Source organism: Propithecus coquereli, unplaced genomic scaffold, assembly GCF_000956105.1.
Source record: "Propithecus coquereli isolate 6110/MARCELLA unplaced genomic scaffold, Pcoq_1.0 Scaffold1, whole genome shotgun sequence".
NCBI classification, from domain to species: domain Eukaryota; kingdom Metazoa; phylum Chordata; class Mammalia; order Primates; family Indriidae; genus Propithecus; species Propithecus coquereli.
The window spans coordinates 798,546-811,954 of NW_012133857.1; positions in this window are offsets into that span (position 1 = coordinate 798,546).

Sequence of the window (13,409 nt, forward strand, 5' to 3'; positions counted from 1 at the left end):
ATCCTGGCTCTGCCCGGCTCTCATTAGCTGTGGGACCTTGGGAATGTTACTTAATCCCTCTGAACCTCAGTTTCCCCACCTGCCAAGTGGCATTAATATCTCACTCATGCTGAGGGTGCCCAGTGCCCAGTACACTGCTTGGGCATCCAACCTGTGCTTATTTTCTTCCCATTCCAAAAGAAAATAAGTCTTGTAACCTTGAATTTTGCTCAAAATCCATGTACATCTTAGGACCAAAGAGAATATGATGCTAAATGTGACTCAGCAGGATGAATTTGTCATCCACGTAGCGATTGAAATAAAAAACCGGTAGTGACACAATAACAAATCTCAGCAAACAGGTCTTCTGGAGAGATAAACTGACTTTCTGCTCACTGATCCTAGGATGCTCTGACTCTAGTGTGAGCCAATAAACTCAGTAACTGCGCCGGCATGGCATGCCATTCATGCCTAATGGGTTTGGCACCCAGCAAGCAGGTCTCCTATCTGCCGCTGCAATTCAGATGAACTAATATACCCTGATTCCACAATGATCAGCTCTACATTTTATGCAGGAAAGGATACCAAAGTGACTGGAAGTCACATTAACCCAGTTTCCTGTCTAATAATTTATCATTACTTTTTTTTAGTTATATGATTAGCTGATAACAGCATCAAGTTTAGCATCAAGAAAAAAACAATAACAGATTAATCTTTTACATTGTCTTTTATAATCACAAAGAGAGTTTACCTTTCCCTAGTCATTTTTTAATCATAACCCATGTGTCTAAAACACAAAGAAAAACTATATCTGTAATCAGTATTAACTTCAGAATTCTCACTTTGGCTCCTGGAAAGCTATAATAATACACTAGAAAAAGAAATGGGAGAATCACATCAAAATTGCTATAGGGGACACACATAATACATAATCACTCTATAAGCATCTACAAATTATGTGTAATAAAAGAAATGGAAATTGGTGTTTTAAAACATCTGGTACCTGAGCAAGAGCGAGACCCCATTTCTACAAAAAATAGAAAAATTGTTAATAGCTGGGCATGGTGGCACAGGCCTATAGTCCCAGCTACTCAGGAGGCTGTGTCAGGAGGATCGCTTGAGCCTAGGAGTTTGAGGTTGCAGTGACACCACAGCAGTCTACCCAAGCCAACAGAGCGAGTCTTTGTCTCAAAAAAAAGCCAATACAACAAAAAAAAATTGACTGGAAAAGAAAAAATGCATATTAACCCCCTCTTCCTAGAAGGGAAGCTACCCTTAATATACTTTTCCTCTTATCAACTTTTTATTTCTTCTCAGTTTCACCAGATTCATCACTGGTGGCCTCTGTATGCAGTCTTGAGAAACTATTCACTTTATACTCTCCTGTGGAGGAGGGAGAAAGACTGACTAAAACAATTTTACTTTTCACTGAGTAATCATTTGTCCTGGGCATTTTCCAGGGGCTGTTTGGGAACAATCTCATTTTGCTCATATGCAGATAGGAGGCAGGAGAAACATTTGTGAACTTATATTTGATTATGCAAACATCCCAAGGAGGGTTTTGTAAACAAATAAAAAATTGAAAAACAGGGTCTCGCTAAGCCTCAAAAATGCTACTGTTTGGTAACTCAGAAGCCTGGCCAACGTCTGTGTTGATCAAAGCTGGAAAAATTAATAAGGGTAAGGTAATAAAATGGAAACTGCCATGGTACTTATTGGCCGCCATCACTGATGACACTCCAGTCTCTAATTAACGTCGTCACTACCTGTCTTCTTCATTATCAACATGACATTAACTGAGGCATCAGAAACAGAGTAATTAAAGAGACATTTTTCTGCCCTTATCTCAAAAGTGCCCCTGTTCGGGGTTGGCTGGTTGTTTTATCTGTGACGGACTCATGACAACTTCCCTAAGTGCCTCCTGGCATACTGGCACAGAACCCCGTTTGGTCTTTGACTGAGGGGTATTTGTCAGTCCTTGGCCTATCCTGCCTAAAGATGCCTGATGTTGGCCGGGCACGGTGGCTCACGCCTGTAATCCTAGCTCTCTGGGAGGCCGAGGCGGGCGGATTGTTTGAGCTCAGGAGTTCGAAACCAGCCTGAGCAAGAGCGAGACCCCGTCTCTGCTAAAAATAGAAAGAAATTAATCGGGCAACTAAAAATATATAGAAAAAATTAGCCGGGCATGGTGGCGCATGCCTGTAGTCCCAGCTACTCGGGAGGCTGAGGCAGAAGGATTACTCGAGCCCAGGAATGTGAGGTTGCTGTGAGCTAGGCGGACGCCACGGCACTCACTCTAGCCTGGGCAAAGAGTGAGACTCTGTCTCAAAAAAAAAAAAAAAAAATATGCCTGATGTTTTTTCCTAAGTTACTCACTGATTTAAAGATGGGATTGACTACCCCAGTGATTTTGGAGTTATCATGGGTTTTATGTACTGCCTTGGTTGTTCACAAGAGTATTTCTTTTTATTTTTTTCTTTTTTTGTTGTTTTTTTTTTTTTTTTGAGAAAAAGGCTCACTGTTTTCTGAGCTAGAGTGCCGTGTGTCAGCCTAGCTCACAGCAACCTCAAACTCCTGGGCTCAAGCAATCCTTCTGCCTTAGCCTCCCAAGTAGCTGGGACTATAGGCATGTGCCACCATGCCCAGATAATTTTTTCTATGTATTTTTTTAGTTGTCCAGCTAATTTCTTTCTATTTTTAGTAGAGACAGGGTCTCGCTCTTGCTCAGGCTCGTCTCAAACTCCTGAGCTCAAATGATCCTCCCACCTCGGTCTCCCAGAGTGCTAGGATCACAGGCATGATACAAGAGTATTTTTAAGTGGACATTCCTTGTCTTGCTTTAAAGCTCATCTCTGACGCCCTCAATAATCCTCATCCTCTCTGCCTAGGTTTTCCCACTTACCCTAGTCCAGTCCTGCACAGGCCACCCATCTCATCATCATTCTCACTTCCTTCTCTGCTGGCTTATGTCTGGAAAACCCTTTCACTCCATGCAAACCAGAAAGCATTTTCCTCTCTTCCCAGAGGTCCCGGGACATCACATTATACCCTAAAGACACCCCACGACAAGGAGGACCAACCACCAACATATGAACTTCTCCCTGCTGTCACTGACATGTTGCCTTAGAGGATCCTGCTGAAGTGGTTAAACCAGTGGCTCCCATTTCCAATTTACTGTGTTCTTCAAAGCAGGGCTTCTCAAATGTTAATGTGCACACGAATCACCTAGGAATTTCATTAGAGTTCAGGTCCTGATTCAGTTCGTCTGGGTTAGGGCTTCAGAGCCTACATTTCTAACAAGGTCCCAGGTGATGCTGATGCTGCTGGTCCCTGGACCACACTTTGAGTAGCAAGAATGTGGAGAGAAACTCCAGAGTATCCTTCTGGGAGTGCACATAATTTATAAGTGATTATTTTCATAAACTGAATAATTAATTTGTGACATGTTATCAAAACATAATATCATCAGTGCAGTGAAACAAAAAGTCCAGCCATGCTTCCCTTGCCAAAGAGTTTTCTTTTAAGTACAGCAAACAGAAATGTCAGAGCAAACGGTCTAGAATTTGCCTACTGCTGGGGAGGAAAAAAACTTTTTCCCCTACCCTCTTAGGTTCAATGATTGGGGCCCTTCAAAATAAACTGACAAAAGATTGACAGGAGAAAAATGTTTATTCCACATGCATATGAGGGCCTCACAGACATGAAGTGAAAATCCAAAAATGGTGGTTAGACCCAGAGGCTTATATACCATTTTAACAAAGGATGATAAATTTGCAGAAAGGCGACAAGACAAAGGAAAAACATTTTGAGCCCCTGAGGGTAAAAATATAGGAGAAACTAATGGAAGACAAGGGTTATTTTGGTAAACTTTTTTATGCAGATTTCTCTTAGTGCCATCTCTGGGCTAATAAGAGCCTAGAGTCCTCTCTGGTGATTAAGAGTTGTTCTGTCCTTCCTGGTACAGCAGAAGTAAGAGGGACAACCTCAACTTCACAAAGGGAAATTTATGTCCTGCTTTTGGACAAATAGGGGAAAGGCAGAGAACTTTTTCTGCATCTGCTGTTTCTCAGTTGCCTTCAGCTTAAAGTAATCCTTGTAGCAAAGTGGCATATTTGAGGGTGGCATATTTTGATCCCCTTCACTACCCAAAGTGGATCAGCAACATCAGCATCATCTGGGAGCTTCTTAGAAATGCAGAATTTCAGACCTCACCCCAGACCTACAGAGTCATATCATGCATTTTAACAAGACTCCCAGGTGGTGTTGTGCACATTAGCTTGAGGTGCACTGCTACAGAATATCTCTTGCTTTGCCAAAGTGGTTAGTGGAACCAAAATATGCATGCAGAGCTCAATGGGGGAGATCATAAAGCCCTTAGACTAGTATGTATTGATTTGACTAGTCCTTAAAGTGTGGTAGAATAACCCAACTAAGTCCAAACTGGGATCCAGGGTCAGCTTTGGCCCAGTGGTGGGTTTATTTTCCAGTATCTATTTATACCAGTTGCCAAAGGGTCAGGCAAAGGGAGGAATAAAAGGGGAAGAAGGTGGTATTTTGTGCACAGGCATCTGTAGACCCCAGGGAGGAGACAACAGGCCTGGGAGGCAATAAGGAAGAGGGCACAGCATGGCTTCTGCCCCTGAGTTTCCAATCCCAGAACAGCGAGGTTAAGTGCCCTTAGAGCACAGGGTTAAGGAGCTGCTGAAGCAGCTGTTTCAAAAGCCTCTGTGAAGCTCTGGGCCCCAGTTGATGAGGCACAATGGAATGAGAGAAGGACCAGCCACCCACCTTCCCCAGCTCAGGCCCCAGGGCCCCTGGCAGCCTCAGCAGAGGAGGGGATGGGACTGGAGGGACTTAATGACTAATGGAAGAACAAGAGCCATAGTGTACCTGAGCACAGGTGACATCCTGTCCTGGGGACTCTGAGGATGCTGGCAGAGGGCCTGCATGAGCAGGTGGGGCCACTGGGACCCAGCCAGTTGGGCATTAATATCAACGTGGCCTCATTTGCTCCCAGGGCAGGTGAGGCCTTGGACCTCCCAGCCACCGTAACAACAACCTTTCTCTCCAACTGCTTTTCCTCCAGGTGAACACTTCTCCCACTTTCCAATCATTTCATCACATTTACCCTTTGGGCTCCTCTTTTCTTCCATAAATTCTGAAGCGGCTTGGCCCTCTCTCCTTTTCTGACAGGATTCTCTTCACCTGCAATTTTTTCTGCCGATGTATGAGGAGCCTCTTCAGATGCTGCCCACCCCATCCCCTGCGCTGTCCTGCTCTGAGACATCCGACACTGGTTTGCTTTGACCTGAGCTTTCCCAGGGGACAGCTTATCTTTCATTCTCACCCCTGGGTTTAACGATTCCTCCCAGCTCTCCCAACTCACCCGTGATTTCGTCCCTGGGGCTTCACCACTCACTCAGTAAAATTCCAAGAGGGCATGGCTCCCAGGCTGGGCGGTTGTTTCCTATGACTTGGATTTTAATCCCAATTGTTTGTTGCAGCAAGGAGATTCACAGTAACCTTCATTTGGGCTGAGTTTTGCTTTTCTCGGTGCTGTACAGGGAGGCTCTTTGGATGTGCTCATTTGGAAGGGGAGCACTAAAGTACCACGGGACAACTTTCCCTTCAGCTGACTGATGCTTGCAAGACTCATAGTTTCCTTTTCCTGTCCAATTATCGCACCCAAGGGCCTTCACCAGCCCAGGTGTCTCCACTGGTCTGTGTCATAGCACACTTTAAAACACACCACATTCCATTCCTATTGATGAGACAGCAGAAATCATTCTAAAAGCAAACTCTTCCGTCTCATTTTTTCTGGAGACTAGGCACATCTATCTCATTTCCACATCCACATGCTTTGGTGTGGATGGATCTTAGATAGATGTGGAGACACTTGGAATATCTGAACCATCTGTCAGCACCTGGACCTGAGGACTCTCGCCCCTCACTTATCAGATGTATATCTGAGACAGAAACTTCCACTATCTGTTCTTGTACATGGCAGAGGAGGCTAAAAGCCTGAAGATTCTTTAAAGTGGTATTTAAATGATTTTGACTTTTTGATAAGACTACTTTCATGTCCAACATATGATTAAAGAGCAAGCAAGTAAAGTAATGTGGAGAAATGTTCCAAAAAATATATAGCTTTCATTCATCTTCAGGAGAGATGATTCATTTGGGAAACTCTGGGGCTGTTTATGTAAAATAACAATAAGAGAATATCACAAATAATAATCTAATGCCAATAAATAAGACAACTTAAATGAAATGGTGGATTCCATGACAGACATATAATACCAAAGTTCACTCAAGAAGAAATAAATAACCTAAATAGCTCCCCTGTGCTGTTTATATGAGGTTTAGGTCCACTAGACTAAGGAAGAACTTTCCATAAATATTCAAGAAATGATCATTTACATGATCGATTGGATTTGCTGGTAAAAATTTTCACAAATTGCTTATGTTGAAATACTCATTCTTTGTAAACAAAAGCATTACCACGGATCCAATTTAAGGAAGACATGCGTGTTGGGTGCAAAAGCTGTGTGGGAGCAAATCTTTGCATGTTAGAACTGCAAGGAGAGTAGCTCAGCATCCCCAACTGTCAGATACAACTGTAGACCAGAGAAGGTAAGCAATTATCCCAAGGCCAGATAGCTAGTTAGTAAGAACTGAAACAGTCCTTCCAGAGATCCTAAATTTTTTTTGAACAATGGCTTGGACAGGTTTGGGGGTGTCATTTGTAACCATGGAATAAAGTAAAGCTCATGGGGTCACCCAGAGGAAATGGAACAGGACACAGACGCATCACTAAGCATCCACACCTAAGCAAGGCAGCCTCAGTTGGGCTCTGCCCTAGTTGTTAAGCCAGCTAACAACCTGACTGGGCAAAATAAAGTCACACAGTGTTCCTGCAGCTGGCAATAAACAGGTGAGGTTTTCCCTGATATCCCTGTAGACAGGAAGATCTAAAAAAACAACTCCCCTTAGTGTTTAAGATTCCAAACGAAGAAGAGTGATGTTGGGGCAAAGCAGATTAAGGTGCAAACTTTTCTTCCTTTTGGGATTTCAGAGTGGGTTTGGTTTTTCTCTAATTTAAAAATAAGGGAAGGCACAGTGCCAACACCCTGATGAAGATAGGCATCCAACCAGCACCACAAAGCTCCAGCAGCAGCCCCAGTACCTAACCTGAGTACCACGCAAGAGGAATGAACAACCCATCTCTGCTGGCAGAGCACCCAGCAGTCCTCACTGCCATGGGAGCCTGCGTGGCCACCTCCGGCCTGTCCTCCCAGGATGGCTGTAAAGACTGTAATGAGATGACAGGTGTAATGTCACCTGCATATGGTAAGCACTCAGTATGCAGTGGTTGCATCAGATTGACAACACTGCCACCAAGGCAGGGCTGCTCCTCGGCTGAGAAGTCAACCAAAGTGGGCAGAAACTGACATGGCTCCCTCAAGCAGCCGCATCTAAGCCTTTTGAGAGCATCAGATACAAATATTTTAACAAAGACTGGTGCCTTCAGAGCCTGGATATGGGTAAATCTTGGCAGCTTCTAGCTTCTCCAGGAGTTGTGGCTAAGCTGCTTCAGGATCTCTTGAAATACTGTCTCTTGGCGTTTGCCAAATACATATAATTTGTTGGGATGGAGTCAACTAAATAAATGGACCTTGTTTGGTAAGATTCTAAACATAGAGACCTAGAGCCAGGCATGTGGTAGGCTGGCAATGAACAGGTGTTGCATGAAAGAACCCAAAAATCCATAGTAGTGTTAATGAAAACAGATTATCAGATGAGTCACTGGAATGTGCTGGGTGATCAAATCAACCATGTACTCAGGATTTTTCATCTGTTTCTTTTCCCCGAAATGTATCTAAAGCTGCACGATCACCAACATTCTACAGAGCCAGGACTCTGTCATGGAAGCTGTTCGTACCCACCCAGATCCCTTCACAGGGCAGCTGCCCTCATCCACCACCTCTTGTGGGTGTTAGCAAAGGCCCATCACTACGAGTTCTCCAAAGAGCTACTTCTGCTGACTGGAGCCACTTCACCCAGGAGGTTACACACCTAACTCTACCTTCACAAGGGCAGCCCATAATCAATGACTGACCAAGAGGGGCGTGGGGAAGGGTAAAAAAGACCAGCCCCTTACTCCACGGTGGGACATCTCTGTGGTCCTCTGCATACCCCAGAGCTTCCCATGAGCTGAGGCTGAGATGCAACACCAGCTGAGACCCCATCCTTGCTTGGCTCCACCCCTGCCCCCCAGGCCTCCCCTTCTCCTGAGAGCCCTTCCCCAGTAATCACATGCACAAGAATCCACATCTCAGGTTCTGCTTCTAGGGAACCTAGACCCACACTGCTGCCCAAAATTATGAAAGGCCTTTAAATTTTGCAATAAGAATAAGCGATGATTATTGTGGCATTGTTAGAATTCATAAGTAGAAGGCATTCCTTCCCTCCTGTTTCACTAAAAACAAAAGGCGAAAAATTACCCCGAGGTGCCTGGAGTGTCTTCAGACTATTTCTCTCACACACATCCTTCCTGACTTTGTTCGGGTCTGCAATAGATTTAATATCATTTCTCCAGGAAGCCTTCTCCAAGGACTCTCGAATTGCTCCATCCCACTCCCTCACCAGTCTGGCTTCTTTCTTCATAGCACTTATCACTGCTGATGCTACAATATTCACTTGATGTTTCCCCAGCCCTATAGAATACTGTACTGCCTAATACCTTAGCCACTAGATACATGTGGCTATTGTCAATTTAAATTTAAATTAATCAAAATTACTGTGCCTGCCACAGTGGCACGTAGTAGATAATAAATAAATATGACTCAACTGATAGTCCGTTTTCATTAACACTACTATGGATTTAATGGGCTCTTTCATGCAACACATGTTCATTGCCAGCCTACCACATGGCTGGCTCTAGGTCTCTATGTTTGGAATCTTGCCAAACAAAGTTCATTTATTTAGCAAACTTCATCCCAGCAAATTATATATGTTTGACAAATGCCAAGACACAGCATTGCAAGAGATCCCAAAGAAACAAATAGTTCATGATAATCATCAGTGATTTCTCTGGTATCTAATTTTGTAGCTTTTATACTAAAAATTGATATTGTCAAGAGTAGGAAAAGAACTGTAAGAACAAATATTCTTAAAAAGCTATGAAAGGATATGACTATTACTGGCTGAATTTTTAGTGGATGGTAGTTAATTGTAGGTTAAAAAAACACAATGCCAACCTCCAGATGGAGACAGCCAGCTAACCAGAAACTGCTGAGAGTTTCTGACAGTTATTCAAGGCAGCATAGAAAATATAAAACTTTCCTTTTTTTCCCCTGAGATGGGCAGATATTTAAAGCCCCACTCCCTCCTTCCAACAGAATAAAAATCTAACATGTATGTCTTTTTTTGATTGTTAACATGCCCACTTAAGACTATTTAAAAGCCCACACGTGTGTTTGTGGCCATGAGAACATGCTGGTGGCAAGATAAAGAGATACCAGTCTGTCTCCTTACCCACCCCTCTGCACCTCAATACCAGCACTCCACTTTCCTTTCTAAGGAAACAGCTGAACAAAGACATCCACTTTGTACTTGTGATGAAGAAAGCTCAAGTAAGGAAACATAAAGAGAACCAGGCAGCCACTGCTGTCTTTGCTTTGTAATGTAGACAAAGCAACTAGAAAAAAGAAAATATAACAAATGTTCCTGAGAACATGGGAACTCCAGGGGTCTTCAGCTGATTCTCAGATTTTTTTGTGCCCCACTTATCCTTAATGTGAGTACAAACTCCTGTTTTCCTTTCATGCTACAGAACATCTGGAAAAATACCATCTTCAAAGCCATTAAAACATCCTCAGTTATGCAGTCCTTGTAGAAAATGGTCGATTCCTTTGAATTCTAAGTTAATATTAATGGCATTAAAGAGAAAGCACTAAGAGGTTCCAATAGCCAATGCATAGCATACTTACAGCCATGTCCCTAGGAGCTTCCTCATAAATCAGATTACTGGGGAGGTGTGCAACCCTTGGCCATCAGTTGACCCCAAGTTCCAAAAAGAAAAAGGAGCTTCAACCTAGTGGACTTGGTTTCTTTCTATTTCTTTTTTCTTTTTAAATGAATAAGTCCACCGATTTGGGTTTTCTTAACTGGAATACAAGGTGAGACCCTGATTAGGGATGTGGTGTCCTTTTATTTTATGTTAACCAGTCTGGCCCACCAGTCCTGTCCTTAACATCACTGAAGAGGTGGTGTCAGGGTTGGGGTTTTGAAAGAGAAATGTTGTCCTGGTTCTTTGGCTCCATGTTCAGAAAAATCACAAGGAGGGCGGTGCGATCGAGTAAACACAGACAGGAAGCAATTCCACACAAATAGCTTTCATTGTAGAAAAGAAGGAAGAAAGAAGAAAGCTACATGATTGCAGAAAAGAAGGAAGCCACACAAAGTGAAAATACATTCCAGAGAGAGGAACGGGTCAGTCTCCACTAGTGGAGAAAGACACTGAGGAGGACTCCCAGGTGATTTCCTTTTATTGGCCTAGTGTGGGGGAGGGCTTATGGGAGGTGTGGGATGTTACCAGATGATTGATACACAGGATTGTCAGATGCTCTTTGTTTTCCTGCAGTCCCTTCCCCTGATTGGTCCCTAGCTTCTCCCACCCCTAGGAACCGCCCTCCTGGCCTGTATCTGCCACCCGCAGATTTGATCCATGCCTAACAGTGGTGTCCACTGATATCATCTTTTATTATCCAGACTCTAAATACAAACACATTATCACTGACAAGTGTCAATCATTCAGAAGACATTGATTTTGAGCTATTGATATCTAGCACCAATTAAGAACACTTACAGGTACCCTGGCTCTGAACTGCCTTGCATGAGGAGTGACACAAGGCACTTCAACCCACACCCAGGCAAGTTTTAGATGCATGAGATATTATGTCTCAAAGAGAAAACACACAGTGAACCCAAGCTGTTTGCTTTCATGGCACCTGTAACTCTGCACTTGCTCTGGAGTGTGAGATCCTATGATTCCTACCACATGCCTAACTCCTTTGTGTCCCTTTCTCTCCATCCTTCCCTCCCTCCATGAACTCATTTCAATTCTAGGACATGTCTATTTGTTTTTGTTTATTCTGAGCCACCCGGAAAGGCAGTTAGAGCACAGGAACACTCATGAAATAGTTCAATATGTTTTTACTTCAGAAAGTAATTAGACAGTGGTCAGCCATAAGGCAAAAACAAATTTTAATAATGTGTATTTTTATTAATTATATATGAATTTTCTTCAAATATAGGGAAGCTTATATACACACACGTAAGCTTTCCATATGTTGGAAAATACCATGAAAAAAGTAATGACATTTATAATGTCAACATATAGAAAACTATTAGGCTGAAATTAAAAAAAAAAAAAAAGAATCCAGCTCTTGGAAAGCAAAAAAAAAAAAAAGAAAACTATTAGGAATAATTTCAACAAAAAATGTGTATGAGCAACATAAGGAGAGCTACAAAACTGTGAGAGAAATTGGAAGAGCCATTTAAATGACTGTCCATTCCAGAATGTGAAATACGAAAAAGTTAAACATCAGTGCTTCCCAATTGTAATTCTAGGTTTGATGCAATTTAAGCACTGCCGCAATTTTTGAGGGAGGACGAGAAAGAGATGAGTAATGACGATAGTAAAATACATTACAGAGCTGCAATTACAATGTCTTGATACTTACACAAGAATTTAAGGAAAAAGAAAACTATGCCCCAAAATAGATACTACTTTATATGAGAACTTAATGTATACTGAAAGATGACTACAAACCAATCAGGAAGGTAAGAATAATTTTTATTCAATATTGAAAGAATTGGTTAATAATTTAGAAATAATATTAATTTAGGTTATTATTTAATAAGTAACATTGAAATAAACTCCCAGATATATTAAGAACCATAGAAAAACATAAATTTACTTTATTATTAATCACACCTCTGAAGAGAGGAAGAGTTTGGAAATGAGAAGCGTTAGAGGAGATCATGGATAAAAGATACCAAGACTTCTTACAGATCACACAGGATGGAGAAATGGAGGAGAGGCTGGCTTAAGTGGTAGCACCCCAAAAGGACAATGTGTGACAGGTGGGTAGGTGCCTCAACTGATAAATGCCACAAAGCTCAAGGGCTACCACAATAAGCATTGCTTGCTCATATGAATTCCAGCATGGACTGAACAGCCTTCCTCCATCTCAGATCCTCCATCTTGAAACATGTAGCCTCCGAGATTGCCGCAGCAGCAGAAGAGAAAGACAACAGCAGTGCTCTGGCTCTTAACTGCCTTGCATGAGAAGTGACACATGGCACTTCCACCAACAGTCCCATGGCCAGAGCGGTCATATGACCCCAACCAACCCAAAAGGGTCTTAAGTTGGACTCTCCCAAAAGCAGAGCTTGGGACAAGGATTTGAGTTGATTTGGGAGGTGATCCCAGGAAGCATTGGAAAAGAGGAAAGAAAGGAGGCAGGGCAGAGGCAAGAATGAGCAGGTTACTGCTGCGGACAGCCTGGGCTCAGTTCTGCTGGGAACCTCTGGGGAGAGTGGGTAGAACATGCCTCGAAGCTGTCCCACCAGAGGGACAAGGAAACTGTGATAGTCACCCACCCAAGCCCCTCCATTAGTGGTGAGGGCTGCTCCCAGGGGCATTAACTGCCCAGCCCTTCTGGCCTGCACCAAATATGGGCCAACCATACCCCTGCAACCAGAGAAAGCCCTCCAACAGGGTTGCAGCGGATTGCAGTGGGAACCACCTGAATAGGAAAGGTGCTCCCGCACCGTGGGCAGTGACTGGTAGCATGTGCTAAAGAAGGGGGCAAGTGGATATCTGAGACCAACTGTCTCTGCCACACACGTAGAGACCCAAGCTCCAAGGGACTTTGGTTGCAGCCATCTGAAACCAAAACAACATCTGAACTAAAATAAACAACCAGCCTTATCTAGCTCATTCCTGCAAGAGACACTCCTAAAATCACAGCTGTCATTGCTAGGAAATCTTTTCCTCCAATGAACCCTGAGGCCCAGAGATGCTTCCTGTAGGTTGCCCTGGACTAGCTGGTGGGTGAGGAGACTGCTGTTAGGGGAAATGCCCCACTTGTTTGGGGGATTCCAAGATGAAAAGACATCCTCAAGTAGCATGTGGTGTCTGGGGGTGACAAGTACACACTGGCTCACAGAACCTACATCACAAATTCCAAAGAGACGCAGAGAAGGGGAGGCTACAGGTCACCCTGGAGGGCCTCGGGGGCTCTGCTATATAAATGACACCTGAGACCAAGAGAGAGGAGAAGTTTGTCATGAGTGGGGACAGGAGAGTAAAAGCCACTTTTAGCAGGTTGTTCCTGTTGCTTCCATCAGTTAGGTTCCAT